Below are 19573 nucleotides of genomic sequence, written 5' to 3'. Positions count from 1 at the left end.
TTGAATAAATGATAAAACATTAATCAGTATGGATGAAATCAGTGAAGATGGCCATTTTAGAAAGTGTAATCTGTGAGAAACATTAAGGATTAGTAGTTTGAGGTCAAACAATTTGGTGAAAAATATTCTGTTTCTAGAAGGTAACACTTTGGCAACTGAGTATTCTAATTACATGAAGAGTTTATAATTACATGAAGAGTTTAGAATCCTATAAGTCTAAAAAGGATATTTAACATTTTTATAAATTGTAGTAATTGTCTCTTCTTTCTCAAATTTTTTATTAATAAATTTGTTTCTTCTGTAGTTTTTCCCATTCTAGTAAATGGCAACTTCATCTTTCTAATTGCTAAGGCTAAAACCCACATTTATAATATATAAAATATATGTGTATATATGTACATTAACACATATAGGAGAGTGTGTATATATGTACACATATATATACATGTATACATATATATAATTTATTCTCTGTCAGCCTGTTAGCAAAATGTGTTTGATCCTACCTTCATAATATTCTGATTTCTTTATTCTCGGGTTCACTGCTCCTATTCTGTGCTACCATTATTTCTTCCTTGGAATACTAAAGTATCATATAACAAATATTTTTGTTTTGCCTTCCATTTCCCAAATTATAGACCCTGTGATTGGTTTAACACTTAGATCATGTTGTTTTACTTCAGTGGATTCTCATCCTCAACTACATTAAAAGCCAAGTTCTTTTCAACTGTATTAAAAGCCCTTACATTCTTTGATCCCTTTCCCTATCTTTTTCCTATCCTGTTCTCAGTCATTTTGTTTTATCTCAGTGTTTGGAGTGTCTTTCCTTCAGATCCATGCATAGTTTTTGTTGTTGTTGTTGTTTTTAATATTCTTCCCTTCAAATATTATCTTATCAGAAGGCCTTTCCAAATAATACTAGCAACCCCTCCACCAACCTTACCATATTCTGTTTTATTTTACTCCATATCAGTTTTTACATGTGACAAACTATGCATTTAGTTATTTATTTTCCTGAATAATTGTAATATGTGTGTGGCCTTCAAATTTCCAGTACTGGCTCTTCTCCTGAGAAGAGTTTTTATTTCAGCAGATAGGATTTTAAATGTAAATTAGACCAGATCTCAACCTTTATTCCTATTTGCTTTCCAATGTAAATCTTCCAGCTTCTCTGGCTCCTTTAGTTTATCTTCCCAGCTACTTATTATGCCAAACTTCAAAATAAAATTCAGCTGAATGAATACATGAGTGGGAAGGGCATTTCTTCTTTGTAGTAAAGGTATGGTTCATGATTCACTCATATTTTCTCTGTTTGGAACGTTCTTCTTTCATATATATTCATAGCTTTCTTAAAAAATGCAAAAATTGGAAATAAGGATAAGGATGATCAGTGTATATGTTTTAATGACCAATAGAACATTGTTTAATAAGCCTACTCAAGGACCACATAGAAGAATGTTCTTTATTTAACTGTTTATTATTGATTGAAGGTTATATCACATATTAATTTGTAGATTTTTTTCCCAAAAGAAAAATAATTTCTGTACTTTAGAAATGATAATTTCAAAGTATATAGTTTATTGCTCTGTAGGATATTAACCAGTTTTATCTCTATTCTTGTACTGTTAGTACTCCATTGTTAAGTTTCCTTTGTGGATATCAGCTCTTCAAATGCATTTTGAATAAGTCTTAATGTAAAGATTTATTTATTCACAAATAAGTAGAATAAATCTTAGTTATATGTTTAATTTATATTTATGAATCCCATATTAATTTAAAAATACTTTTAATAGCTCTCACTGAACCCTATATTCCTTATTTACCTATTCTAATGCTACCTTCTTATGGGGGCTTTCCTTGACTATGTTACATAAAATAAGACCATGGGTTCATGCTCAACATTCTTATACCCTCTTTCTTTACTGTATGTCTGGTTTATATTTGTCAAGTTTGTGCGTATATATTCTGGAGATGCTAGTTATTCTAGAGATATATTTTCAACAACAAAATATTTAAATATACCCTAAAGTCCTGATGCAGTAAGAATTCAGAAAATCATAGACTTAATCATTGGCCTTTCTGTAATTTATTTCTTGCTGGGAATATAGGCATTTTTCAAACGGGTACCAAGCTTGTTCTTCCTAATAATCTCTTTTCTTTGGGAGACTGGATTACCAGGGGTTGAACTCAGAAGGGCTTAACCACTGAGCAACATCCCCAGCTATTTTTACTTTTTATTTTGAGAACAGGGTTTTACTAAGTTGCTGAGGCTGGACTCAAATTTGCAATCCTCCTGTTTCAGCCTCCTGAGTAGCTGGGATTACAGGTGTATGCCACTGTGCCTGGTCTGCCTAATAATCTCTTAGGAATAGTACATGTGATTAAATTTGTGAATGTCAAGGGAGGCTGTAATATGTTCAGTACAAGTTGGATGAAATAGTAGAAAAATGAGTTATTAAACAGTAGATGTTTGTGTGTGTATGTGTGTGTGTGTGTGTGTGTGTGTGTGTGTATACACTCACATTCTGAGAGTTATAGTGTACCATTTATTTGTTAAATTTTTGAAAGTCAATATATTTTTACATATTTTCAGTAAAATATGGTACTCCATATTTTTTTATATTAAGGTACCTAACTTATAGGTCTTCTAAATATTCATGGATATTAACAAACTATTCACTAAAGAAGTAGAAATTTTTCTTTTTTGTTATTTATAATAATAGGTATAATAATAGAGTGGTGCTTGAATCTTTGTGGTATCCTAAGTGAAGCAAAACATTTCGAAATATAATAATATATACTGAAAAGAATAGATTAAATTTACTGAGAAGGATTAATATGTATATGCATTTATAAAAAAAATATTTATCCTGGAAAATGTGGACAATACAAAAAAAGGAAGCAAAATTCATACCTATTTGTACCATGAAATCTCAAGCATTTTTGCCTGATTTCAGAATATTTTTTCTGCATTTTTATTTGGTGCATTAGAGTTGTACATAATGGCAGGATTTGTTGTTACATATTCTTACAGGATACAATATAACAATATAATTTGGCCAGTATCACTTTTCAGTATTTCCTGCTTCTTCCATACTTTCCACCCCTTGTTTCCTTTTCTCTACTGATCTCCCTTGATCTTTAGGAGATCCACCCTGCACCTTTGATTTCAGAATATTAAGCTTTGAATTTTAAATTGAGGAATGTACTCTTCATTTTAGGCCAGTGTTGGATATGCTTTTGCCAAGATTTTAATCTAACCGGAAGAAGAATAATTTATAAATGAAATATTTGTAAACTAGTTTTAAAAAATATTTATTTTTTAGTTTTAGTTGGACACAATACCTTTATTTTACTCATTTATTTTTATGTGGTGCTTAGGAGCAAACCCAGGGCCTCACACATGTTAGGTGAGTGCTCTACCACTGAGCCACAACCCCAGCCCAAATGTTTGTAAAATCTTAAAACAAACTTTTTTTTTTTTAAATCAACATTAACTATGGTAGAGAATTTTGTTATTTTATGTGACATCGTCTAAATTACCAGGATAGGTGGAGAGTGTGTGAATACACTGTAACAGAAGGAAATAATGGATGCTGTGAATACTACAGTACAATGGGGGTGTGTACTCCCACCCTTTTTCCTGTCTGTCCAGGGTGTGTAGCTTAACAGGAGGAAGAAAAGTGAGTCACATTGCATTTGTCAGAGATAGCTATTTTAAGGACTTTCAGAAGACTTGAATAGAGAACTCCTCATCTTTGAATAATTTGGATTTTAGTCTCTTCTGTCTTCTCTCTGAGACTCCCATAACAAGTGGGCTAGTACTTTAGAAAAGCACTAAGGAAACTTGGCAATACATGTTATAGTTCTGCCAAATTAAAAATTTTAATTAACAGACATAGCTGGTATTTAAATTATCATCTCTGATAGTTGTCAGTATTGGTAGCTATGGCGACCTTGAGAAATTCTTCCTATATGCTTTTTAGACTGTGCCTATGTGTTACAATTTCATTTTTCTATTGGAATGCTTTCTAGTTATAGTAGCTGAATTATTTTATTTGAAAATTTAATTTTAAAAAAAGTAACCCACATACTATTATATTAAAATTAAGTGTTTTGGAAAATCTTATATTTACCTAATCAATGGATTCATACAGCTTTAGGTTATGTATATTCTGTTGCCAATTTCAGATTATATTACTTAAATATTAGTAGATATTTTTCTGATATTTTATGTACTGTTTTAAAATGAGTATTAGTCAAGTGTTGGACATTTTGGCCTTTACCAGAAGTTGCTGTGGTTATTTTGCTTTATGTTGTTTAGTTAAGGGTAGAAGAGATGGTGGCTTGATAACCCTGAACATTTAGCTTAATGACATGGCACGTGGGGAATTGAGGAGCTCAGCATAGATAAACCAGAACGTTCATAGTTTGTGTTCTTATGTAGGAGTGGAGAATGTTGAAGGAAATGCACATTAAGTATAGCTTGAAAACATCACATTTATTCATCTGCTCACTTGCTTTTTTTTTCATGATCAATACTCTGATGAGGAGAATAAAAATGTAAAGAGAATAAGAATTTTATGTTTTGATTGATTGTAGATGTCTTTCTATTTCTACTGTATTTTAGCTTGTATTAAATATTGGGGTATGTATAAATTTCAGTTGTTTAGCAATACATTTTCTACACAGCCCTTACAAAGATCGAGTGTTATGAGGGGAGAATCATCATAAGAATCATTATATTTGTGTGTTGGATAGTCCTTTTTTTCCCTACATTCAAAGCTTTTTGAATGATTGAATTATTAAATTCACGGTAAATATTCAGATTGGGAAGACCTCTTTGTCATAATGTAATAGACCAATAATCATTGTTGTAATAAGCATTTTTATTAATTAATTGAAAAACAACATGCTGCTTAGGCTAGAAAAGTTTATTAAAAATAAACTGAGCCAGGCGCTGTGGCACATGTCTGTAATCCCAGAGGCTCAGGAGGCTGAGACAGGAGGATCTCCAGTTCAAAGCCAGCCTCAGCAAAAGTAAGGTGCTAAGCACCTCAATGGGACCCTGTCTCTAAATAAAATACAAAATAGGGCTGGGGGCATGGTTCAGTAGTTCAGTGCCCCCGAGTTTGATCCCCAGTACCCCCTACAAACAATAATAAAAATAAATTTTAAAAAGTAAACTGAAAGAATTATTTATCTAAGGAGAGTAATATTTTGAAGGTATTTTACTTCTTATGTTGGTACACTTTTAAGAATGAGATTTTCAGGTCAAAGTAACCAATTTTAAAGCATTGCTTTATGTGGTAGTTTTCACTAATTTATTTCATTTGTTTTGCTTCACTGATTTGACTTCCTTTTCATCTTTAAACAATGGTTCACAATCTTGTTTCACATTATAATCTCTGTGAAAACTTTAAGAAATGCTCAACTGCTACCTCACACCAGTTAAATAAGGTGTTTCAAATTTGAAAAAAAATTACATATAATAAATAAAGTATGTAGCAAGAAGCCAACTCCTTATCTTATGGTTCATTACCTGACAAAATTTACCTGGACAAACCAGGTTCATTTACTTTGTTCCTGTTTCTTTCAACAAGTTTATTTGTATCCTCCTATTGAGTGGGATATACTTACATTTCCTCCTCCTTTCCTATACAGATGGTAGGAAATAAGCTTCATTTTTTGCCTAAGAATTGTTTTTGGAGGCTTGTCCCCAGTTGATCATATAGCGATTCCTTATTATTTTTTCTTTCTACTCGTACCTGAAATACATGACTACTATTTTCTTTCATCATAAAGTATTATTGTCAAAGTCATACATCTATTTAATTGTTTTTTTCCCATTTTTTTTTGTTGTTGCTCTTTAAAATTCAGTAATTATACCAGCATATGTTATGGTTTTAGTCATTCTGAGGTGATTAACTTAGTTTCACAGTGTGTTGTTTTATTATATATAATATCAATTCCTTTTTTAATTTGAAGATTTTTTATTAAGTTATGAACTTAAAATTTGTTTTGTTCTGTAATTGTGGCTTTTTCCTTTATGTCAACACCTATTTGTGTGTTGGATAGTCCTTTTTTTTCCTACATTTTGTTTTTACTCTTGAAGTTTTTTATCTTCATTTTTTAATCTATAAAGCTGCTTCTCTTATTCCATTTCTGGGGTATTTTTAATTTAATAATTATTTATGAAATCTCTGATTTTTTTGAATTCTCACAATATGTCTGAGTTTTTCTAATTCTGATTTATGTTGTTCTTTAACTTGTTTTATTATTTCCTAATACCTTCTAGCTCACTCTGAAATATAAAAGTTAAGTTTTAGTTTTTCTAGTATGAATTTTATTCTGTTTTCATCTTCTATAAGACTGTCATTTTATTTCTTCTTTTTTTATAATAGCATTCTGTTTTCAGTAATATATTTCTGTTATTTGTTTTTATGTGACATTAGTTTTCATATTTTTGAGGTAGAGGAATGAATGAAGAATTTGTTTCTTCGTTATTTTTTTATCTTTTTTTTATTAGTTACACATGACAGTACAATGATCTTGACAATTAATACATTTGAATCAAATGGGGTATAATTTCTCATTTTTCTGATTGTGCAGGTTGCAGAATCACATTGGTCATTCAGTCACCTATATACATACAGCAATAATAATGTAAAGTATTCTCATCTTTGTTTTTTTGTCAGATTAAAGAAAATATGTGACAATATTTTTAGCTGTTTTTTCTGACTCTTCCCTATTTCCACTTTTATCTTGATCCTCTTATTCTTCCCTTTTAATTGACAGATATTAGTCTTGTTCAATTTGGGTTCTATTCCCAGCTATCCTGGGGCTTTATCTTGAGAGTATTTACAGTTTCTTCAGCCTAGTGTTTCCAGGGCCATTGATATCTTTCTGAGGACCACTTGTACATACCTCCTGTTGCAATGTACAATCTATTCTCAATTTCAGCAACTGTCCTTACAGTATTAGACTGACCATGCCATTGAATATCTGTTAGCTATTTTGGAGTTTTTACATTTATATAATATCTTTTTATCTTACCTTCTATCAAGATTCTGTGTGCAAATGTTAGGACTCTTGATAGTTTGTGTTTACCTGTTCATGCTTTGGCCTTTACGGGGACACTGTGGCATCTATTTTTGGGACAGATACTGAATATGAGTTTTTGATTTTACTGTACTTTTCTTTAACATGATCTGTGGTATTGTGATGGGATTTTCTGAGATCTGAATACCACCATATTGTTAGTATTCTCTCACTGTTAATTAATATTAAAATGAATTATCCATGGTGATAAGGGTTAAGTATGTATGAATATTTACTTTTCTTCATGGAATTAGTAGAAGATTGCAGGAAATTAGAAGTCTTAATCTTGCCTTAGTAAAATTTGAAGGAAAGACCATGTTTTATTCGTTCTTATACACTATGGTTTGGCACTGGTCTGTTTGAACTGTCAAAATAGAGTTGTTTGGAGGAAAAAACCTTCTTGGGGAAAAGTTCTTTATTCTTTGTTTTTACCTTAAATTTTGTAGCAAGTTAATCATATTTATCTGAGAGTCACTAAATTTCAGCTTTATTGTACTTTTTTAAAATTTATTTATTTATATATGACAGCAAAATGCATTACAATTCTTATTACACATATAGAGTACAATTTTTTATATATCTGGTTGTATACACAGTATATTCACACCAATTTGTGTCATAACTGTCTATTCCTCCCATGATCCCGCTCCCATTCCACAATGAATCAGCCTCCTTATATCAAAGAAAACATTCGGCATTGTGTCTTTTGGGGTTGGCTAACTTCACTTAGCATTATATTCTCTAACTCCATCCATTTACCTGCAAATACCATGATTTTATTCTCTTTTATTGCTGAGTAATATTTCATTGTGTATATATGCCACATCTTTTTTACCATTCATTTACTGAAGGGCATCTAAGTTGGTTCCACAGTTTAGATATTGTGAATTGTGCTCTATAAACATTGATGTGGCTGTGTCCCTGTAGTATGCTGTTTTTAAGTACTTTGGGTCTAAACCTAGGAGAGGGATAGCTTGGTCAAATGGTGGTTCCAGTCCCAATTTTCCAAGAAATCTCCATACTGCTTTCCATATTGGCTGCACCAATTTGCAGTCCCACCAGCAGTGTATTGAGTGTACCTTTTCCCCCACATCCTCACCAACAACTTATTATTGTTTGTATGCATAATAACTGCCATTCTGAATGGAGTGAGATGAAATCTTAGAGTAGTTTTGATTTGCATTCTCTAATTGCTAGAGATGATGAACATTTTTTTCATGTATTTGTTGGTTGATTGTATATCATCATCTGAGAAATGTCTCTTCAGGTCCTTAGCCCATTTATTGATTGGGTTATTTGTTTTTTTGGTACTTAGCTTTTTGAATTCTTTATATACTCTAGAGATTAGTGCTCTATCTGATGTGTGAGGGGTAAAGATTTGCTCCCAAGATGTAGGCTCTTTTTCCTTGTTCTTTTAAAGAAGAGGGTATACTGGTGTTTTGTTTTTTTGTTGGGGAAGGCAGTATTTACAAATGCAACTATAGGGTTTAACTATTGTTGTACCTTTGTATCTGTATTTGCAGGTGCAGATCACTACACATTTACAATAACAACCTTAAGCCATTCTCCTCCAAATATTAAATTTCAAAACAAACACTTCAGTTTTATACTTTTAACTACTTCACTGTGTTTATAAGGAAGAGGTTAGCAACTTTTTTTAAAGATCATTTTAAGAAATAAAATACTAAAAAATAAATACTAAAAAATAAAATACTAAAATACTAAAAAAATTAGTATTTTCTTTTTACAAAATGAAATAGCTTTCTTTAACTTTTGTTTATAAAAAATATAGCTAAATTGATAATGATTTAAACAATGAAGAAATTGTTGGTTGAGACTGTAGCTTAGTGGTAGGACACTTGCCTAACATGTAGGACTTGAGTTTGATCCTCAGTGCTGAGGGGGAAAAAAAAATTTAAGAAAGCACTCTTGCACCCAGTTTAATAACCAATCAAAAGCAATTATTTTAGTATTTTTCTAGTAATGGGGGAAAATACCAACTTTAAAATTTTGATTATTTGTTACTGAATAATAGTAGTAATGAGAAAATTGACCTTTGTTCTAAAAATAGTGTCCAGGATTGAGGGGATTTTTAATAATTGAAATATAGGAGGTTTTTGAAAATTTTATGCTGTTTTACACTTTGAAGCCCAGTATGGCATCTTCTTATCCCTGTTCTAGTAATTCAGAAAATCAAGTTATTACTTTATTTATTGAAACTAAATTGGTGTTTTGAAGTGTTTTGAAGCCTTTGGGAAAATCGTGTTCCCAAAATTTACAGATTAATATTAGTATTTAAAGTGTATGTTAATACTTCCTCTAATTCAAGATGATATAGATTTTGAGTTATTTTTCTGTTTTTAAATTTAAAAATAGTTCAATCATTTAAAAGCATTAGGCTCATCAACTTAATAAAGGTTCAGGGGTATTGGAAATACAACATGAGACCTGTTCTTAAAAATGAAAGGTTTAGTGTGTTCCCTCTGATATGTGGATGCTAATCCACAAAATGGGGGTGTGGAAATAGAAGTTCAGCAGATTAGACAAAAGAGAATGAAAGGGAGGAGTATAGGAATAGGAAATGGATCTGATGTAACTTTCTAAGTATATACAACACAGTGAATCTCAGTTTTGTGTATACCCAAGATTTGGATCCTAATTAGAATAAGATATATCTCATGCTTGTATAAATATATCAAAATAGATTCTATTGTTACATATAACTAAGAACAACAAACAAAAAGAAATCCTTATTTTAAAAATCTAAAAACATGTTAAAATATGCATTTTAGATTTGGTTAATGAGATTTTTTTATCCCAAATATTTTCAATATGTTAAGAATCATAAATAGTTTAGTTAGACCTTTAAAATGTTTTAAGAAGAAAAACCAAAGTTTTGCTGGGTTTAAGCAAAGAAACTTTAAATATTTTAGTACATAGAAAACAAATTTGTTTTCTCTGTTTTTAAATTTAAAAGTAATTTCATCATTTAATAGAGTTGGAGAGTATCATGCTAAGAGAAATAAGCCAATCTCAAAGAACCAAAGACTAGATATTGTCTCTGATATGCAGATGCTACTTCACAATGGGCTTGGGGCTAGGGAAGAATAGAGATTCTCTGGATTAGACAAAGGGGAGTGAAGAGAGGGGAGAGGGTATGGTATTAGGAATAAGAGTAGAATGAATGGGATATTATTACTCTGTGTGCATATGCATATGTGATTATGCGACTGGTGTAACTACATCATGTACAAGCAGAAGAATGGGAAGTTATACTTCATTTATGAATGATGTTTCAAAATGCACTCCACTGTTATGTATCACTAATTAGAACAATAAATAACAAAACATTAGGCCCATCAAAGAGATGTTCTACAGATAAAAAAAGTACCCCCTTCCCCCCAAAAATACATTAAACCTACCTTAAATTTAGAGTTTCTAAGTTGTCATATTGGGACTCTTCATAAAACCTCTCTAGCAAACATGCATTACTTCTGTATATTCACTTACTCTAAAAGATTTTACTCATTTTTAATTATGATTCAGGGGTAAATGCTAAATTTTAATAAACATTTTCTTGAAAAATTAGTATATGACTTCATGTGATCTGTGCTAATATAATTGCAGATATATGAACACATTGCAGAAATACAATTGTAATTACACTTATTCTGACATTGTTTTTTTACTTGATTTTTAAATTTTCAAAGTTGTCTTTTCCATAATGTATAATTTGGTAAACTATGATTCTAATGTTAATAACCATTTCATAAGATATTAGGTTGATTTGTGTGTATGTGCTGAGAGCCACAGCCAAGTCAGAATGGCCCCTGTCATTTTGCCAGAATTAATGGTTGAGAGGCGAGCCATTAAGATGATTTATTAAATTAAGCTGTCTATAACTGCTGTGACTGGATGATGCTGGATTGAAACAGGCTGTGTATTCAATTGTATATAGACCCCTGCTGTTTGGAAACTTGTTGTGGCCCTTCCTTGGAACACCACACACCAACTGGAACTCCCTACCATCCCCCCCCCTTCACCAACCAATGCAGAACTTCAGCAACCAATGCCCAAAGTAGCGGGTGCCTGAGGTAGACAGCAGGAGGACAGCTTAACTTAATATCATCATCTTAATGGCCTGCCTCGAAACCATTACTTCTGGCAAAATGCCTTGGGCCATTCCAACTCAGCTGTGGCTCTCAGCAAGTACACTTATTACTTGAGAGGTATACATATTGTGTTTTCATTTGGATTGTAAATCTTTCAAGGATTATTCTCAGAGTGATCAAATTTTTTGCATACTTAGTAAATGCTTTTTATAAGTGCTTAGTGTGATAGATGTTTTTATTATGCATAATGTCATTTTGGCAAAATAGGAAAACATGGCCTTAAAATGTGGCTAAGTCTCATTCTCATCCAGTGGTATGGCAAAGCTGTTATTTTTGAATACCCTAGTTTACAATCTCAAGGGATGTTATTTACTATATTTCCCTACTTATCTGAGGGCAGATTCTGACCTCAGCCATGCTAGAACAAAGCCACAGACCTCAGCAATAAATGAAAAGACTAGTTTTAAGCTAAGTCTCCTAAAATCCATATACTTTATTTAGTAGATAGGTCAAGAGCCTTTGTTTTTCAGCTAGACAGTGGAGGGAGGTGCATTTGCATTTATAGTAGCCCCAAAGAATGTTCAAGAAAGAATAATATCCATGGCTTAGAAATAGAAGAAAATTTTGGCCAGGGTTATGTAGCTCCTGGGTCTGTTTTCATTATATTCACTTGAAAGATTTTTGAATTTTGAACTCTTCTCAGGTATAAATGTTTAATATGGAAAGGCATAATTTAGGGGATATTTGCTATGAGTTGATAAGATTTGATTAGAAGAGTACTATAGATTTTCTTTGAGTATTTACTTTTGAGAAGGCCATGTGTCTTTATATATTCTGAGAGAAGAAGGATATTGTGGTTTTGAAAGGAGTAGACAAAATCTATCATCTAAAACTCTTAACAATGCAGAGAATGGTACCACATTTTGGGAATATGATTATGAAGAATAAATGCTTTTTTGAGCATTTTGTACTTGTTAGCTTATTCATTGCTACTTTATCTTTGTTATTTAGGTCTAAATTTTGAGACCACTATAAAGTGGTCTTGTTTATGTATTTATTGTTTGACTATCTCCCCTTCATCCCATGATGAACATTCCTAAGAGGAACATATTTTTCTGTCTTATGAAACCATTGCATTTCAGATCCTGGAATAGTATTTACTGCACACAAAAAATACATGTTAGTTAGGTGATTAGTCGATTTCATTGTGTGATTTGGAGAGTACTATGGATTGAACTGTGTACACCCTGCCCCCCCCCAAATTCATGTTGAACACCTATTCCCCATAAGATGGTGTTTGGAGATGGGGCCTTTGGAAATAGATATGAATGAAATCATGAGAGTGGCACTGTCATCCTGGGATTAATGCCCTTATCAGGAATACTGAGAGCTTGCTCTGTCTTTCCCTCTCTTACCAAGAAAGGATTTAGGGAGAAAGAGACCATCATGCAAGATAGTAAGAGAGCCCTTATCAGAATCTGACCATGCTTGCAGCTTCAGTTTGGATTTCTAGCCTCTAAAATGTGAGAAAATAAATTTCTTTTGTAGATAACCCAATCTGTAATGTTTTGTTTCTTTTTTTGGCAGTCTCAATAATGTAAGATGGAGCATAGTTTTTCTTTATTTAAAGCTGTAGTATATTTTATCATCTATTTAGCGTGCATCTTTATGTTAGAACTTTGTGATTCAATTTTTAAACAAATAAAATACCTTTTCACATTATAAAACTACTAAGGGACTTTATAGTTTTTGGAGGAGGTTTTTGTGATAAAAGACTTAGAAATGTTTATTTTCTTTCAAGCTAATATAACATCTTCTAAGAAATTGAATTTGCTTTTTAGCTATAGATACAGAGTTGAGAGCATTTTAAATAAGAAAAGTATAGATATAAATGTATTACCCACTCTATCTGCATCTAAAATTACATACTGGCTGCCAAGGAAGTTCTGTGAGTTAAAGCAGTGTCTAAAATCATAAGAGCAGCATGAATCCTGCAGCAGCTGAAAAGGCCAGTCTTCTTGGCAAACCATTGACCTCCTCTTTTGCTTTGTTTCAGGAAACATTTTTTACTCTATCACTTCAGATTATTCCTCAATTGTTTATGGAAGCCTCTCCTATTATAGTGTTTTTATTCTCAAGTAATAGACTGCTTAGAGAGTTTGATTTTAGTATGTATAAATTTTATATGTGCCTAAAATACCTTCTGACTTCCGTTTTTCTTCTTTAAATTTTTCTTTTATAGCCAGGCGCAGTGGCGCATGCCTGGAATCCCAGCCACTCAGGAGGCTGAGGCAGGAGGATCGCAAGTTTAAGACCAGCCTCAGCAATTTAGTGAGGCCCTAAGCAACTTAGCGAGACCCTATCTTTTTTTAAAATTTTTACTTATTTATTCATTTTTTAGTTATACATGACAGCAGAATGAATTTTGATATATAATACATACATGGAATGTACATACATCATTCATATTGTCTATTCTGTTCTGCTGCCCTTCCTATCCTTCCTACTCCTCCCCTCCTCTCCCATCCTTTTTCTCTATCCACTCTAATGTGACACACGTTTTTTTTCTTTTTCTCATTACAACATCATATATGTATTCTGTATAACAATGAGTTTGTCCTCCCATCTTCTGTGCAACTCTGTTTCTCCCTCTTTTTCCCTCCCACCTCTCTTCCCTATTTAGTGGTAGTCTTCTTCTCATGCTTTTCCTCCCTATCCCATTTTGAGTCACCCCCCTTATATCAGAGAAGACATTCGGCATTTGTTTTTTAGGGATTGGCTATCTTCACTTAGCATAATCTGCTCTAATGCCATCCATTTGCCTGCAGATGCCATGGTTTTATTATTTTTTAGTGCTGCGTAATATTCCATTGTGAATAAATGCCACATTTTTTAATCCATTCATCTATTTAAGGGCATCTAGGTTGGTTCCACATTCTAGCTATTGTGAATTGTGCTGCTATACACATTGATGTGGCTGTGTCCCTGTAGTATGCTCTTCTTAGGTCTTTTGGTTATAGCCCGAGGAGGGGAATAGCTGGGTCAAATGGTGGTTCCATTCCCATCTTTCCAAGGAATCTCCATACTGCTTTCCAAATTGGCTGCACCAATTTGCAGTCCCACCAGCAATGTATGAGTGTACCCCCCCCATCCTCACCAGCACTTATTGTTGTTTGACTTCATAATGGCTGCCATTCTTATTGGAGTGAGATGGTATCTTAGTGTAGTTTTAATTTGCATTTCTCTGATTAGAGATGATGAGCATTTTTTCATGTATTTGTTGATTGATTGTATATCCTCTTCTGAGAAGTTTCTGTTCAAGTCCTTGGCCCATTTGTTGATTGGGTTATTTGCTTTTTTGTTGTTTAACTTTTTGAGTTCTTTGTGTACTCTAGAGATTAGAGCTCTATCTGATGTTTGAGGGGTAAAAATTTGTTCCCAGGATGTAGGCTCCCTATTCACCTCACATATTATTTCTCTTGCTGAGAAAAAAACTTTTTAGTTTGAATTTGTCGCATTTGTTGATTCTTGGTTTTAACTCTTGTGCTATAGATGTCTTATTAAGAAATTTGGGTCCTGCCCCCACATGATGAAGATTAGGACCAACTTTATCTTCTATTAGACACAGAGTCTCTGGTCTGATTCCTAGCTCCTTGATCCATTTTGAGTTGACTTTTGTGCATGGTGAGATAAAGGGATTCAATTTCATTTTGTTGCATATGGATTTCCAGTTCTCTCAGCACCATTTGTTGAAGATGCTATCCTTTCTCCATTGCATGGTTTTAGCACCTTTGTCTAATATAAGGTAGTTGTAATTTTGTGGATTTGTCTCTGTGTCCTCTATTTTGTACCATTGGTCTACCAGCCTGTTTTGGAGCCAGTACCATGCTGTTTTTGTTACTATTGCTCTATAGTATTGTTTAAAATCTGGAATCACAATACCACCAATTTCACTCTTCCTGCTTAGAATTACTTTAGCTATTCTGAGTCTCTTGTTTTTCCAGATGAATTTCATGATTGCTTTTTCTATTTCTGCAAGGAATGTCATTGGGATTTTGATGGGAATTGCATTGAATGTGTAAAGTGCTTTTGGTAGTATGGCCATCTTAATAATATTAATTCTACCAATCCATGAGCAAGGTAAATCCTTCCATCTTGTAAGGTCTTCTTCTATTTCTTCCTTCAGGGTACTGTAGTTTTCATTGTATAGCTCTTTCACCTCTTTTGTTATGTTGATTCCCAGATATGCAGCTACATTCATCAAACAAACTCTTCTCAAGTTCAAGAGTCAAATAGACCACAACACAATAATTATGGGAGATTGTAACACACCTCTGTCACCACTGGACAGATCTTCCAAACAAAAGTTGAATAAAGAAATCATAGAGCTCAATAATACAATTAATAACTTAGACTTAATTGATATATACAGAATATACCACCCAACATCAAGCGGATACACTTTCTTGTCAGCAGCACATGGATTCTTCTCAAAAATAGACCATATATTATGTTACAGGGCAAATCTTAGCAATTACAAAGGAGTAGAGAGACCCTGTCTTAAAATAAAAAAGGATTGGGGATGTGGCTCATTGTTTAAGTGCCCTTGGATTCAGTTCCTGGTTTAAATTTTTTTTTTCTCCTTTACCCTTTTTCCTTAAGACACACTTAATTTTCTTTGTGTAGCAGAATTTCAAATACATATATCTGTAGCTTAAAAAATGAAAGATGCCCATAATTTCACGTTATGGATAACAACTTTTTAGACAGGTGATGTTGATTTTTTCTCCAGAATATCATGCAAATTTATACTTTCACCAACAAATGAACAAAAGTGCCTTTTTTTTTTTTTACCGTATCCTTGCCTACATTGAATATTTCAGTCTTTTAATATTTAACATTTTTTAATAATAAAATGGTTATTTATCTCTTGTTTCTTCTCTATGTTTTCTGTGTCTGTCCTTTTTTTGTGTTGTTGTTTTTCAAAAAAATTGTTTTTATCTTATTTTAAACAATTTATGAAAACCTTGAATCTTTAGGATGGTTTACACTTTTCCATTTAGTAAAAGATTTTTTTGGTCTTTATATTAATGATACCTTTTACTATAGTGAATATAAGATAGTATTTTCATTTATTATATATTAGTTTTGGGTTCACAAATATTTAGTTTTTTTTTATTCCTGTCGTTTTACATTTATCTTTTGGCACATCTGTATTTTCTATTGTTTGAGTGAAGTTAGGTTCCATGATTCCTTTCCCCAAATGTGTAGCTTCTTGCTCTTAAGATGTATGTAGAATAATCCCCCTCCTTATTTTGCTTGAACCTTTACCACATACCAAATTTACATATATATTTGGGCATATTATGATTTTATTTTTATTCTGTTTATGTATGTCTGTGTATTCATGTAGCAATACCACCTACATTGTATTTTATTCTTTTATTGCTTATTTAGGCATTTGATATAGCTATATTTCCTTTTCTTGCCTCTAATCTTTCAGTTGAATTTAATAATCACTTAATCTTTTTTTTTCACAAAATAATCCTCTTGGCATTTTGATAGAAATTTGGTTATTCTTAGATTCAGAGATGTAAAATTGACACTGTTATATATGTTTCGTTTTTCTATTTAATATTAAGGTGTTTCTCCATTGTTTTATTATCTCTAAATAACTGTCAATTGAGTTTCACAGTTTTCTTCTGAGAATTCCTGGATACTTGCTAATTTGTTTATCAAACTTTTAAGAACTTTTTGTTGGCTTCACATATAATAAACATATACCTTATATAGAAATCAGATTTCCTGTAATCCTGCCCTGGCTCTCAGTCTGTGGGGTAAAAAGTTCTTTGAGCACCTGAAATTCTTATCATTTTTGTGCTGACATTCAGTGTGACAAACTTGAGCATCTGTGCTCTCCCAGAAACTGAGTCAGGCAATGAAGATTCACACATATAAATATATTGGGTTAATGAATGAACAAATGTGCTTAAGCAGTTGCTATGCAATCTGAGGTTTCTAATGGAGAATGGCATAGGTATGTATGGAAGATGCCAAATGAGGAGAAGTCATTAGAATTTAGATTTAAAGCATGAACAGATCTTTGCCAAGCAGTTAGGTGGGAAGGGAGCTTCTTGTAGAGGAAGTGTCATATGTAAAGTCTGGCAGTTATAAAATAGTTGATCTGTTGAAAAACTGCTAGTATTAGAGTTTCAGTAGTGAGAGTATCAAGTTTGTATGTCATCAGAGGATACCAAAGGAAGGCTTTTTATAGCTGATTCTGAAAAGGTTGTTAGAAGCTGTTAAGATATTGTTAGCAGTTGAGTAACAGTGAACCTACTTACATATTCAGGACATTATTTCGAGTTGATAAGGATGAGTTGGAGAGAGATGAGTTAGAGTTAAGTAGAACCTGACTTTTGGTCCTTTTTAGACCTGACTCACTGATCCAAGAGACATATAATGGAATCTTATTGGAATGGGGAAATAGCAAATAAAGGTGGAGAGGAGGGAGAAAAGTATCTTCAAGGTAATAAAGTAGAAAACTTACAGAATTCAGTAACTGTTGGGAATGAGGAAGAAGGAGGAGTGTAGAATGGCTTTGCTTTTGGGTTTGTGAAATTCTCAAAGTCTTAATTTATACACTTTACCTGTGAAATTTTTTTATAAATGTATGCATCATAAAAGTGTTTTTTTCCTTTAGCATTTATCAAATTAAAAATGCAATTATTATATAATTTCAGAGTACTGTCAGAGGAGGACACATAATCTCTACCTGCATTTAATCATTATATATCTTAAGTCTTTCTTAAATTCTTAGCACTCTTTCCCTTAGCAATGTAATTACCCTAGCCCGGGGAGCAATCACCTTTCACTTGGATTACTGCATTGTAGTTTTGCTTTACTGCAACCATGGGGCAGCATAATTCTTCAGACCTGATCATTTCATCTGTGTCTTAAAACTTTTCAATGGCTCTGTCTTTTGTTTAGGGTTAAGGGCAAGTCTTGCAGAATGCCTTATAAGGTATTAAAACCACAACCATCACCACCAATAATACTTCCCCTTTGGTTATATTTAGGATTAAATAAGTTCATACTCTTAAGTGTTCAAGAACAATGTCTGGCATACAACACTATATAAATGTTTGCTCATGTTATTTTTATTACTTGTTTAATATCTAACTCCTTATTTGGACTGTAGGAACTATGGGAATTGAAATGATGTCTATCTCTCTTTTGGTATTAGATTCTCAGTATTTAGCACATTTTAAATAATATTACTTGCCCAATACATAGTCAGTTTATGAACAAATGGATGTCCTCTGGAAGTATGATGATGGAGCACTCAGATACTTAAATGCTTAGGTAGAATTGTAATGTTTGTTATAATGTAATAGATAATGATTATTCATAGTATCCTGTGTTGCTTCGGGACCAGTTGCATTTAATTATTTCTGTGTAAGATTGCTCCTCTTAAATGTTTTGTATTATTTGTGAAAGGGATTATATATGGAGTAACACAAGTAATTTAATATGTATAAACAAACAAAAAAATGATGGCAATATTGCATTATTAATTGCAAGTATCTTAACATGGTTTTCTAGTAACTTGATTAATTAAGGGTTTGGATGTATTTTTTTCTACCAAAATGGTTGAGAAATGAGTTTGTTCATGTATTCATTCATCTGACAAATATTTATTAGGTGCTTTCTAATGAGACAGGCACTATTTTGGATGCTTGAAATACATCAGTGCAAGAAGAACAATAACAACAAAGACTTTTTATGGATGAGAAATAATGTACTTAATAAATATAAAATAGGTTGATTATAAAGTATAAAGTAATTAAATCATGAAGAATTTAGTGCAAGGTAAGGGATTGTGATTACTGTGGCAGTGGAGGGGGGATTTGGAAGTGATCAGAATTTTATTTAAGGTGAGTTTTGAATACAAAGTTGAAGATGGTAAAGGGAGAAGATTTGAGTCATAAGGAATAGCTAGTGAAATGGATCCAAAGTAGAAACCTATAAAAAGACCAGTGTTGCTGGAGCAGAATGGGTGAGGGGAAGTTATAATAGATGAGATCACCTAACAATTAAAAGCAGGGCAGGGATCTGAAGGGCTTAGTCACTTTTACTTTTATTAGGTAATGTTGTTTTATTTTAATAAAAGTATGTTATTTACATTTTTAAGAAAATGTTTAGATATAACCAAATAGTGTTTAAAGAGTATGCCACAGTAAGAAGTAGCATAAGAAATAATAGACTTTACATTGTATTAAACAGGATGTCTGTAATCTTTTGATAACATATTTTCTTTGTGAGTGATATATGATTAGTAAAAGTATTTCTTTTATTTC

The 19573-nt window shown here is 32.3% G+C and overlaps 1 protein-coding gene across 5 annotated transcripts in view; it reads left to right on the top strand.

The window, feature by feature from the left end:
• The window catches only part of Ccdc91 (coiled-coil domain containing 91), a 330550-nt gene that overhangs the window by 128595 nt on the left and 182382 nt on the right, over positions 1-19573 (top strand). The gene's annotated exons all lie outside the window — the stretch shown is intronic.

Source organism: Ictidomys tridecemlineatus, chromosome 6 (genome assembly GCF_052094955.1).
Source record: "Ictidomys tridecemlineatus isolate mIctTri1 chromosome 6, mIctTri1.hap1, whole genome shotgun sequence".
In the NCBI taxonomy this organism is placed as follows: Eukaryota; Metazoa; Chordata; class Mammalia; order Rodentia; family Sciuridae; genus Ictidomys; species Ictidomys tridecemlineatus.
The sequence above is the reverse complement of the archived record's forward strand: the minus strand, read 5'-3'. Positions and strand labels throughout refer to the sequence as shown.